We start from the raw sequence: 13436 nt of genomic DNA, 5'->3' as shown, positions 1-13436 counted from the left end.
CCGTGTATGCCACGTGAGTTACGTCCTGACCCACGGTGCCCTCAGGAGCGTGCACAGTCGAAGGGGGCACGAGGCTCACCTTCCGGATGCAAAGCCCACACACCCGTGACTGCACACTGCTCTGCATGTGGGCTCCTTCTCAACACGAAACTCTCAGGCACAGTGTCCAGAGCTAAGCCCTCAGCCACGCATGTCGGCTCGGCGGCTCATTTACAGGAGACCCGATGTGGGATATGGCACAGCACGCATCCCAGGACACCGGATCCTGCCTGACGTGTCTGCAAAATGGCCCTCAGTGGCCTTTGGTTCCCAGTATCTCCTGAGCTCTCGAATAAAGAGAAGGGAGGTCCCCAGGAAATCCCCGTTCATCACCCTTGTCCACTGGATGCGAGCAGTGTGGGGGCACCCCCGTCCCTCCTGACGCGAGCAGTGTGGGGGCGCCCCCGTCCCTCCTGACGCGAGCAGTGTGGGGGCGCCCCCGTCCCTCCTGACGCGAGCAGTGTGGGGGCGCCCCCGTCCCTCCTGACGCGAGCAGTGTGGGGGCGCCCCCGTCCCTCCTGACGCGAGCAGTGTGGGGGCGCCCCCGTCCCTCCTGACGCGAGCAGTGTGGGGGGCGCCCCCGTCCCTCCTGACGCGAGCAGTGTGGGGGCGCCCCCGTCCCTCCTGACGCGAGCAGTGTGGGGGCGCCCCCGTCCCTCCTGACGCGAGCAGTGTGGGGGCGCCCCTGTCCCAGAGTGGGCGGCCTGGCCTGAGCCCAAGAAGGGATGTGGGCCAGTGTGAGCCCAGCTTCAGGGACCGCTGCCCACCATGCTGGAGCACATATGTCTCCTCTGTGAGCACAGGGTGTCCCACACGGGCTGTCCTTAGCCTGCAGCTGAGCCATGCCCTGCTGACCACAGATGACGTGTGACAAGGTGGCCACTAAACCTGTGTTGTTAGGATGCCCTGGGCTTTGGGCTTGGGTTTCTGCCGCAGCTTTATGGAGTGCAGCTGACTGACAGAGCAGCCTCCCAGAATGTTCTCAGCAGCATAATAAAATACGCTATGTTCCCCTCCTGCCCCTTCACCAGCCTCCTGTGGCACGGTGCGCAGGATAAGCCGCCCAGGCTGGCACTGCTGTAAAGTCAAGGCCACAGGACTGATCCCAGCGGACGAGTTGATGGGCTCCAGCTCCAGGCCAGCAAATAGAACACATCTTGTTAGCAGCAAGGGACCAGAGGTACAAAGAGACCAGGAAGGGGGTCAGTGAGGCAGCATCAACTCCTCTCAGGGGCAGAAGCGACACTAAACCTTATGGATTCAGCCCAGTCTGCAGACGTGCTGTAGGCGACAGGCAGAGGCCTGGCAGGAGGCTTCCAAGGAGGCTACAGTGTGGGCCCCGCTAATCCAGAGAAAAGTGGAGCCCTAGAGCCCAGGAGACCAAACCAGGGATTTGATCCAACAGTGTCCCTCATGGTCAGCATGGCAGCCAGAGGCTACGCTCGGCAGGAGTCATTCAAAGTGCGAAGAGCATTTAGATTAAAAAAGAAAATGTTAAAGAATAATCAAATAATGTAAACTGCTATAGAAAAAAATTAAAAGAAGACCGAAAGGAAGTTCTGGGATAGGATCAGAAACACAGTGGTAATGTTTCCTTGAATCCACCATGCTGTTGATCTGTTATAGATCAAATGTGTGACCGCGGTGGCCGCCAGCACGCACTGAAGTCTCAGAGGCCTGCGGCTGGGGCTCACACGGAAGCCCTGACTCCGAGCTGCGGTGGAAGGGGCGGCACGCACTGCAAGAAGATGCGCACCAGCGCTCACACTCAGGACAGGGCGGCCAAGCCAGGAGGGCTGGGGCCAAGGACAGAAGGACAGGGGCCATGTGAGGCTCCCTCAAAGAATCCCAACATCCAAGACTCCTCCCCATGTGGCAAGTGCCCCGTTCTGCATGTAAGCCAGGTGTGAAACTCTCACACACACACTCAACTTGCACACTCACTCTCTCTGGGGCAGGGGTCCTTGGAGTGGGCTGACTCTTTGTGCTTGCCTAATATCCTGTCACCAGGGAACTGAGGAGCAAAACATCACAGACAGGAATTCTCCCTAAATGGACATATCACGCCGATACTTGCCTATGGGTGTCTTGTTAGAACCACACAAGTGGAGCGTGAAAGCTCCCATGGAAAGCTAAGCAGAAATGAGGGGAACAAACAAGACGAGCAAGACGCCAGAGCAGGCCAGCCTAACACGAGAACACACACAGACCACAATCCCGAACACGCAGGGCCAGGCCAGCCTAACACGAGAACACACACAGACCACAATCCCGAACACGCAGGGCCAGACAGGCCTAACACGAGAACACACACAGACCACAATCCCGAACACGCAGAGCCAGACAGGCCTAACACGAGAACACACACAGACCACAATCCCGAACACGCAGGGCCAGGCCAGCCTAACACGAGAACACACACAGACCACAATCCCGAACACGCAGGGCCAGGCCAGCCTAACACGAGAACACACACAGACCACAATCCCGAACACGCAGGGCCAGGCCAGCCTAACACGAGAACACACACAGACCACAATCCCGAACACGCAGGGCCAGACAGGCCTAACACGAGAACACACACAGACCACAATCCCGAACACGCAGAGCCAGACAGGCCTAACACGAGAACACACACAGACCACAATCCCGAACACGCAGGGCCAGGCCAGCCTAACACGAGAACACACACAGACCACAATCCCGAACACGCAGGGGACAGCATCGGTGTCACCTGCAGGACACAACAGAGTACAGAAACAAACCCTGAGTGTCTAAGTCACGGTCAGGGCAGTGAGTGGGGTGCACGGGGAAGATGGCCTGTGAAAAACTATCTAGTCGGATCTCTTCCTTCCAGCACACACCGAAACAAATCCCAAGGAATCAAAGATTTAAGTGTAAATTAGAGAAATACCAGAAGAAAATGTGGGATGATCTTTTAAAACACTGGAGTGAGGCAAGCCTCCGGAAGGAAGACACGAAGCCCAGAGCCACGAAGGCAACACTGATACAGCGCACGGCACAGAGGCGCAAATCTCAGTAGGGAAAAGCACCATCAGCCAAGTCCCTGGACAGGAAACTGTGGGGCACCGGCCACACATCACACAGGTGGCGGGCTGGCTCCCTTTTCTACATCAGAGCACCTAAACGCCAAGAAGAAAACCATCAACAAGCCAAAAGGAAAACAGAAGGGTACAGGCGGCCACCAAGTAGGAGGAGGCCCCCGGACACTCGTAGGTTCACTGGCCTCATCACAGAACGCCAGCTATGAGCCTAAGCCTCAGGCTGTTTGTAGCCATCCTCCTGGCCAAGATCACGATGGCAGTGAAGTCTGAGCCAAGAGGCACCTTCTGCACTGCTGGGAGGAGCAAACGCAGATCAACCCCTCTGATTATATTGATCAAACATGAAGTATAAATGCCCAGAGCCGGCTACTGCTGCCGGGGTGCACTTCGTTCATCAGCCACGGTGAAGCTGTAGGACCTCCCGCCCGGTGCTGGGAGACGGAAGACCAGAGCTGGCTGGACAGCCCCCCCAGGCACAGAACACACAATGGCACGCCCTGCACCAGAAACAGCCTCGGGGGCCGATCCTGTTCTGTGTACATTCCAGTGCATGGGCACATACTACCTATTTAAAAAATAAGATCATGCAGGCTGGATGATCACTTGAGGCCAAGAGTTTAAGACCAGCCTGGGCAACACAGTGAGACCCTATCTCTACAGAAAATGAAAATAAATTTAAAAATTAGCTGGGCAGGGTAGCAGGCACCTGTGGTCCCAGCTATTCCAGAGGATGGCTTGAGCCCAGAATTCGAGGCAGCAGTGTTGCTAACCTTGCTATATTTTATGCTGACAAATGAGGCAATCCTCATGAATGAAGTTTCTGCATTATGAGCACCATGACATTTTTCCTCCAGCTTTTTTTCCTGAGACAATAAAGGCTAGCTGAGAACTGAGGGAGAAACAGAAGTTAACTGGCCTCCAGGGAGCAAGGGAGAACTTCCATGACAGGACAAGCCACGCTGAGCTGGGCAGAGCAGGGAGCCAGCACAGAGCAGCACGAAGTTCACCCTGGGGGACAGTGATGAGCAAGAGACTGCAGGGTCCCTCTGGCTGCCTGAAGGGTGGCCTGGAGGCTGCCTAGGCGAGGCCCAGCTGAGGGGCCCTGGGAAGAACCAGGACGGGAAGACAGGGGAGGCAGAAAGGAGGCTGCCCCACTGCACGCTGTGGCTGGCACAGCTCAACCCCCCATGGGTGCTGACGCTTTTGCTCCTCAAACAAAAGGTGTTTCAATTCCAACACACAAGCACGGTGACATGAACCGTCTGCCTCCCTTGCTGTGGAGGGGAGATGGGCCTCTCCCTGGTACCATGTGGAAGTCCCACACCAGCCCCCGGGCCCACCTCCCCTGTTCCCTGGCCACTCCCTAGGCCTTGCCGCCTCCCTCAGCAATGGGACCAGCTACCCACAAGGCTGCTCTCCCCATTCCCACACTGGTGTATTTGTGGAATGAATGAATGGTGACTGATATACATTTTGAGTGAAAGATGACTGGTGTATTGACTAACATCATGTTCAAAAGTTTTGGCAGATACTAATTATTTTCTAAGACTCACAAATCAATAATTGACTCTTTAAAAGTCTAATCAAGAAAGAAACATGATTGTATTTTAAACAGCAAATGATGACCTGTCTGGTGTGCTCGGCTCCCCTGTGCCGGGTGTGCCCGCCCAGGGAATCTGCATTCCCTCCCCAGTGTGCTCCTGCTCCTGCCCTTGGGGTCCTGCAGAGGCAGATGCTGTGTACAGGAACCCACATGGCAGACCCTCCTGAGAGAGCACAGCCTCGGGTACAGAGGAGCACGGCAGAGAGCAGATGCAGGCATGGCTTGGGGGCGGTATGGGTGCCAGACCCTCTCCTGGGCCTGCCCAGGCTCCAGGACCCACTCAAGTGAGAGTTGCTTTAGCTGCAAATAAACCATTTCCAAGGAAGGGAAAGAGGTTGCAGTCCATGCTCTTCTCTGGTATTGCAAAGACAGGAGGCGTCACCTTGCCAATTGCTCCCAGCACTGCTGGGGGTGAGAGCCACGCCCCCTTCACACAATCTCATTTTGTAGCTTTCTGCTGACATAGGAATTGTGCTCCAGTAATTCCTCCCAGTGTGAGGCCACAGCAAGCGGGGGCCTCAACTCAAGCACAGGAGCCTGGAGAGTAGAGGAAGCAGACACATTACCTGGAGGAGCCGGAAAGAGAAGCCTCTGGGCCACAGCCCCGGCTGCCCATGCCACCCCTGCCTAAGGATCAGGACAGAAAACTCATGACCCAGCTCCTCAGCTTCCTGAGGGCACAGACGGGACCTGCTGGGCACATGGACCCTCCTGAGTCCAGGCACTGAGTCCAGCGATTCGCAAAGGACAGTGGAATCTCCAGCAACACACACGTTTTTCAAAAATTGGCTACCGGAAAACGTCCACCCGGAATTCTTGCAATCATAAGCTCTCCTGGTGAATTTTTACGATTCCATTTGGACAAAATTCATGCAGGTGACTTGCAGAGGAACACAGCAGAGCCAGATGCGAGGCAGAGCCCCCTGAGCACCATTTTTCTTTGCTACGTGGCTCAACACACACGGAAAGTCGTCTGCTCTCTAACACTCACTTTCAATTATGGATTTCACAATTCACAGCACTTTCATGTGCTCTGGAGTTGTTCTCGTCACGTGGAAGATAGTGCACAGTCACAGAAGGCCTGACCTTGAACCCTGAGCAGCACTCACCTAAAATAAAATTCCTTGCACAAGCCACCATTCCGACCCCAGCTCCAAGGCCAGAACGCGGGAGGGATGCCACCACGTCTGTAACTCACTGGCCTGCTTGCAGTGGCTTGCCTGATTCTCTGGTGCTGAACATGTGAGTCAAACCCACATTTGTGATCTAAGCCAAAGAAGAAAAGAGATCCACAAAACACAGCCCACATCCCAACACCACCTTAGAGAACACGGTCCAGATTACGGTATTGTTGTGGGATTTTTTCTTTCAACTGACCCATCTGAGTCAAAGAAATGCTTTCCTGGTGAAAAAGAGTTTAAAGTCTGTTTAGATTTGCTGCTAATTGGAAAAGCCGCCATGTATATATTGGTGGGTCAAACATGTAGGTTACGTTACAAATGTTAATACCGTAAGATGAAAAGTTTGCAGTTAGTTCTGTAACACACGGCCTGGGCCCATTATTATCTCATCCAAACCGTAACCTCAAACACTCTGACTCTTTAAGTCATAACTCCAAGTCAGATCACGAAACACGTCACTGCACAGGCACCCCTATGGGCCCCTCATCCCCGACACAATCCCACTGCGGCAAACATACCTGAAGACCACACAAGTCAGTGTGCCCCTGACAACGCGACAAGGTACGCAGATGGGGACAAGGGACTTTACCTGGGTAGAGCTGATAAGAGCCACTGTGATGCCACTTAACCAAATACTTCCAACCATGCACTGCAAACCACCCCTCTGAGTCCATACCAGGGTCAGCCGGCAGAGCCCGGGCGGCCCCGAGCAAAGGCCTGGGTCCCACACGGGGACATTGCTCCTGAGCTCACACTCCCAGGAGGCCAATTATTGCAGTTTCTCCCGCGATCCCAGCACACGGCTGACAAAGACGGCTCTGCCCTGCCTGCACGCAGGCTCACGGATGGGAAGCCAACAGGAGACGTCGCACGAAGCCTTGCCGAAGACGCATGCATAATTCACAGCAGCCCCTCAGCTGCTGCCGCCACGGAGCCTGAATTATTGAAGGCGGGCCGAGCACAGCTAGGTGACTGCACGTGGCATAAACACTGCAGATGGAACCCCGGCCTCCCAACACGCTACTCCACTTCAGCAATTTGTGCTTTATTAAACAAGCAGTGGCAAAGGAAAAAAAAGTACTTGTAGGCTTTTTGTATAGTTTTTAACTCTTCTTTCCACATGTAACTTAAATTAAAAATTTTTTAGTCCCATAAATATAAAACCTATCTTTTTATAAGCAGGTGATCACTCAAACAGCGTGTTATCAGGAATATGTATTTAGTTAGGAAATAAGCAACTATACCAAACTGGACCACCTGTGAACCATAAGGAACATTTTTACAATCAAGCAAAATATGCCAACTCACAGACGTTTCTGAACAACCTGTGGGCATCCTAGAGGCGGCCTGCCCACCACATGGGGTGGTCCCTTTCCGAGGTGGGGTGCCACACCCACCCCTGTTGCTCCTGCCCCCAGGCCGAGCAGGGCCTCATCTCTGAGAGGATCTCCTGGGTCTTGGTTCAAGGGTTAGGAAACATCCGCTAACACCACAGGTGAGGCCCAGCAAAGTTCCCTGGAGAGGGCGGGTGACACACAGTCTCCATTTTTCTAGGACACTGCACTCTCTGCAGTTAGGACAGAAGCGGCCTCCAACAGCAACTGCAGGAATGGGCATGGCCATCCCACTGACACTTCATTACACAAAGCTGGTGGTGGCAGGGTTTGGCTGAAGGCGCTGTTTGCTGACCCCATCTACTGACTCCCGGATGGACACTGCCACACAAGCAGCTCTAACTTGATGGCAGCTCCACTACAAAGGCATCCAATCAAGCTCCACATTTTCCAAGAAAAAAGTCCTGGAAAGGCTGTAGAAGGCAGGGCTTGGCCTCACTCGGCCCACCCTTCCATCATGTGCTTCTTGGCCTCCAGTTTCTGAGGCACAGGAAGCCCTTCTCCCCCACTCACAGGGCGGCCCAGGCAGGAGGCGTGGGTGCAGGCTCTGAGCCCCGCACTCCTTTCTGGCCGGTCACCTCGGCGGGGCCCCACAGTCCCATGGGCCTCAGTCCCCGTGTCCATCTGCGGCTGGCAGAGGCTTGCAGGGCTGTTGTAAGGGCCAGGAGAATGAAGATGGGCAAGTGGCCGAAGCCCAGATGTAGGCACTATCAGTGCAGCTAAATGTGCTTATGGGGGAGCCGGGACATACGAGCACCGAGATGCCACAGGAAACCTTTGTTCACACCCAAACCAGCCCTCTCCTAGACAATGTGTGCCATCCCTTTTGGGGGGGCAACTTTTTATTTTGAAATAATTTCAAACTTGCAGAAAAATTATAAGAATAATAAAAGGGACTCCCATATCCATTTGCCCAGATTCACCAAATGTCCGCATTCTTCCTGCTTGCTGTATCATCCCGTCCCTCTCCCTTCCGCCCATTCTCCCTTCCTCTAAACACGTTCACACCTGCACACACGCAACCTTTTTCCAGACTATCTGAGATTAAGTTGGAGACAGCATGCCTCTTTGCCCCTGAACACGTCAGTGTAGATTTCCTAAGAAGGTGGACATTCTCTTTCATAACCAAGTACCGACATCAAAATCAGGAAATTTAACAAGCCATCTTCCAGCTTCATCAATCCTGTCCTTTCCAGCTCTTTTCCCCAGAGCAGGGTGGAACTCAGGGTGGCTGCTGCTGTGTGTCTGCAGTCTCCTTCCATCTGGAATGTTCCCCAGCCTCTCTGTGGTTCCAACCCTGACAGAGGCTGGTTATTTTTAAGACTGCCCCTCAGTTTGGGCTTGGCTGATGTTTCTTTGTGACTGGCTGGAATGCCCTGGAAGCCATGCGGTGTCCCTCCGGGACCTCCTCTGAGGAGGCACGTGGTGTCAGTTTACTGCAGGGTGGGTGACGCTGGCTCTCATCATGTGGCTGGGGCACCAGATTTGTCCGCTGTCGTTTCTAGGGTTCCCTGGTGATAATAAGCTTCGTGCAGAACTACCCTGAGGCTCTGTAAGTGTCTTGCTTCGCATCAAGCCTGAGTCCACAACTTTAGCACCCTCTGATGATTTCCTGACGTACTGTTCAGCTGTATTCTGCTCTAAGAGCCCCCCTCCTGTTACTACAAAGCCATTTATCTGTGTTAGTGTGCACTTGCTGGGTTTTTATTTTAGTCCATGGCTCATACCCCATGAATACCTTTCTTTTTTGGAAGCTCAGTCCCTCCTTCAGGCTGGCACCTGTATCCTGCTCATGTGTCCTCATCATGCCTTAAGCACTGCCTTATTTTCTGGTGTGAAAAAAAATAAAAGCGAAGCTCCAGCTTCATCCTGTGTTTTTCCCACTCCAGCCCAGGAATTAGTCTTTGCTCCACAGAGCCTGACACCCTCTACAGAAAAGAGGTATTAGACACCAAAATCTGGACATGCAGGTGCTCACTGCTACTGGGGTTTCCCTGCCTCCAGCCCCACCCTGGTGGACAGAGCTGGGAAATGTGGATGCACACGCACACACTGCTATGTCTCTCTCTCCATCCACACATCCCTCTATTGAAAGCCATCGGTTCATACTGACGCCTCCAATGCCAACCCAACACCCTGAGCACATCCTCACCTCCTCTTCCATCTCTGTAACTCCCTGCTGGCAGTGGGGAACTGGCTCCCATGAGCTCTGATGTGTTTGTCCCTGTGCTCAAGCCTGGCACAAACAGAAAGCAGCTTAAGAACGACTGACCCACACCCCTGCACAGACAGACCTACTTACTCGCCCAGCTTAAAATCCTACCATCTACTGTTTAAAGCCTGCACTTGATCACCAAAGTGATTTTGTTTCCCTTTCTAAACAGCCAGGCCTTGTGGATACCTACCATGCGGTCACTACAGCGGCAAAATTCAGTTTCACAGAAAATCCCCATGTGGAGACTTGTGCCTCAGGACAATCCTTCTGTCTCTGGCTGCCATGATGTGATTGATCACATGGCCTTGAGCACGTCTGTGCCTTGGTTTTCTCATGGAAGAGAACTAATCTTTGCAAGGCTTGGGGCAAGTGTAGACGAAGGAGCTTACACCATATATCTAAATGCTGGAAAATTATAACAAAGGCTAACACATTGTTAAATAAGCTATATGCCATCTCGCTACCCTCCAACAACCTGGAAGGCCAGGTTTAATTTAGAATTCTGGAACCTAAGTTCTGCACAGAAGTGTGGTAGTGCAGGGAGGGCTGCCACAGCCCATAGCCCCCTCCTTACTCCCTTAGCTTCACCCCAGCCTCATACTGGGGTGTGAAATTTTGTATCCAAATTTTGTCACATCACCCCATGTCAATAGCCCCCTTTGGGTCTCAGAGTATCTATTTCATTCCCCAGTTATCAACTGGAAGATGCTTTTCAAACTTAAAGCAATGAGGCCTTTCTTCCCAGAGAAATCTTACGGGAATCCCTGTGAGGGGCTGGCTTGCGGAGGAAGGAGGACATGTCGGGCAAGAACAGGTAGGGTAGGCTCAGGCCCCCTCTGCTTTAAGCAGCACAGGCTGCGGAGGCCGGCCCAGCTCTGCATCTCAACAAAAGCCTGCCACAACAGCTGAGCCTGCTGAGGGTTAGAAAACAGGGATCTGGAATAGCACCTCCTCAGAAAAGTGTTTACGTGCTATCGATCTCAGTCAATCAGCCCATTTTACAGATGAAGCTGCTGAGGTCCAAAACATTCCATGACCTGCCTTGGCTGACATCAGTGACTATGCTGGGCCCAGACTCCACATTCTTCATGGTGAGGTCCCGGTATCCCCAGCAGCACTTTCTGGGCTGACCATGAGTCTGGCCCCCACAGCCAGACCTCACAGCCCTGCAGAGGAGCTGCCATGCCTGGCAGGTCTCACGGACCCCTCGAGGTATAGTGTACTTCCCGTTACCTCAGAGGGCCAGAAGAAATGTGGGCCCAAACAGGAGAAATCTGAATTCTGGGTCTTTCCTGGAGTCAGTACTAGAAACGTGTGATTTGTAACTATTCTGGCAGAGCCCAGCAAAACAAACTCTCTACGTCTGAAGTGACACCAAGTCCTTCTGGAGAGTGAAATGCCAACAGGCGGGGGTGAAATGCTGCCAGAGCCCATGAGGCCATGCGAGTGAGCAGAGCGGCTCCTGCGAAGGTCAGTGTGGGAAGTGTTAGGCGATGTGCAAAGACGAGTGAATTATGTCACTTGTCACTCTGAATTTTTAGGATTCTAGGCTTAGAGCTACCAACTATGACCATAAGTAGTTGGTGAGGTCACATCTGACCACAGGGAGCCCTCAGGATGCTCCAAGAAAAGACACAGAACATTTTTCAAAGATCAACCCTAACTGACTTCATTTATTATGCTTACTTGAGCTGAAAAAACTTCACATTACTCATTTAGTGGTTAATTCCTTTGTGAAACTGATTTACTTCATTTTGATGAATAAAATATTTATACTTTGTAAAGACATTCTTCTTCTATTCTTGTGCCAGTGGCCACACAGGAAGTTCAGACCTTCTGGTTGTGGCTTGGCCCCACCAGAGGACACCACCCAATGCAGAGGACGCCACCCAACGCAGAGGACGCCACCCAATGCAGAAGCCCAGGGGCCCCAAATGCTGACCTCATGAGGAAGACTCAAAAGTGGTCCTAAACCCTTCCCTCAAGCCAAGGTGGGGCCACCCACACAGAAAACTGAAGACACAGTCCTGGGGACCTGTGCTTCCACTGAAAGAGTCCAGGCATAGAGACGACGAAAGGGCACCCTACCCAGCAGGACTGAGGCCAGAGGACCAGGCTTCAGGGAAGGAGGAGGGGTCTGAGTGTGTAAAATCATAAAGGATTTGTGACATTTAGAGGCCACCCCCATAAGCCAAAAAGAGGTAACACAAGGCACGGAAAAAAGGCCTACTCTACACATCAGGGGCAGATGGCGGATGCTCTCAGCCATGGTGGCCATATAAATGGTATTTGCTGGGACTGTGATGACTTCACATAATTTTAATAATAAATATAATATGTTAGATGTAAAACTAAGCATAATGCAATGTTTGTACCTTTTATATAACTTCTGATATCAAACAATCAAACTTAAAAAGTCATTTGTCCTAAACCAGGGTTCCAAAAATCTGGTCACCATGCTGGTCCCATGTCCACTGGCCCAGGGAGGTAGGCAGCGCTCACGGGCTCCAGGGCCTGCTGCCTGTGGTCTGGCCCCTTCCCAGGGGTGGAGCTGGGGCTCAGGGGGCCACCTCTGGAGACTGCTTCTCCTTGCTGACTGTGGAGAGGCTCTGCAAAGCCCTGGACTTTTACGCAGCAAGAGACGAGGCTGAGGCAGGGCTCTCCTCCATGGGGAACCCAGCCATTCTGCCCATTCTCTTCCTAAAACCGGGTGGGCAAGTTTAAGGTGAGCATGCGGTAAATGAGGCCACCGCCTCCTTCTCACGATTCACAGGTGCTGACAGGATGTCTGCCCTATGGCAAGCTGTATTCTAGGAGGTGGATCCTCAGCCTGGTGTTACCTAGTCCACAGTGTGCCGGTTCACGGCGTGGTTCCAGAGTCACACTGTTTGGATCTGACTCAGAGCTCCGCTCCTTCCTCACTGGGCAAGACACTCCCCCCGCTGTAAAACCGCAGTAAAAACCGTGCTCGGACTTCACAGGGACAGCGTGAGAACTCCCCTCCTCACCAAGTAACTTACGAGTTACTTAACTTTCCTATAAAGCTGGGATAATAACTATGCGTCTATGCTGACATGAAAGGAACACTGTGACAAACAGTGCGAGGCACATCCTAGGCATCCAATAACATCATCTGACTAAGTGGATTGCTTGTCCCAAGTAACAGCTAATGAGAGACTACAGGCTGAAAGGGATATAAACTGACATTATAATGCATAATTCATAAAATATTTTCTTCCTTGAAAAAATGTAAATATAAATCTAAAATCCCTATTGGGCTTATCACCTAAAATTCTGGTCCTATACCCCCTCCCCAAAGATAATCCATCTTATTAATTTGGTGTTGGTCTGTCGAATTTTTAAAACATTTTTACCAACATACATATGCTCCCACGGAAATCATGTGTTTTGCTTAGGAAAGCCGCCAGGGTTGATCTCACTGAACTCTGCCAGGTTTAAAAGTTGGACCTGGCCATGGGCTATGCTTTCGGTTTTGTATAATAGTTAGATAATAATATTATTTGTAAATGATGATTATCTTTTTTCTTCCCAAGTTTAATATTTTTTTCTTGCCATGTAGTGCTGGCCAGAATCTCAATACAATGTTAAAACAGTTGCTGAGATAGAGAACATCCTTGCCTATTCCTGGCTCTAATAGGAATTCTTCTAATATATATACTATTACTAATAGTATAATTATTATTATATGTATTCTATTAAGTATAACTTTGTAAAAAAGGAATGAGTGCTTTTTCTATTCATTATCATATATATTCTATTACTAATTATTAATACTAATGAGTATTACTAATACTAATTAGTATTAGTATTACTAATACTAATACTAATAAGTAATTAGTATTACTAATACTAATTCTAATAGTAATACTAGCTAGTAGTTAGTATTACTAAAACTAATACTATTACTAATAGAATATA

The 13436-nt window shown here is 51.4% G+C and overlaps 1 protein-coding gene across 11 annotated transcripts in view; it reads right to left on the bottom strand.

Annotated features, from left to right (window-relative positions):
• RGS12 (regulator of G protein signaling 12) overlaps window positions 1–13436 on the bottom strand; it is a 149432-nt gene that overhangs the window by 27209 nt on the left and 108787 nt on the right. The window lies entirely within an intron of this gene.

The sequence above is a fragment of the Pan troglodytes genome, chromosome 3 (genome assembly GCF_028858775.2).
Source record: "Pan troglodytes isolate AG18354 chromosome 3, NHGRI_mPanTro3-v2.0_pri, whole genome shotgun sequence".
Taxonomy (NCBI): Eukaryota; Metazoa; Chordata; class Mammalia; order Primates; family Hominidae; genus Pan; species Pan troglodytes.
This window is presented reverse-complemented; position numbering and strand designations above follow the sequence as displayed.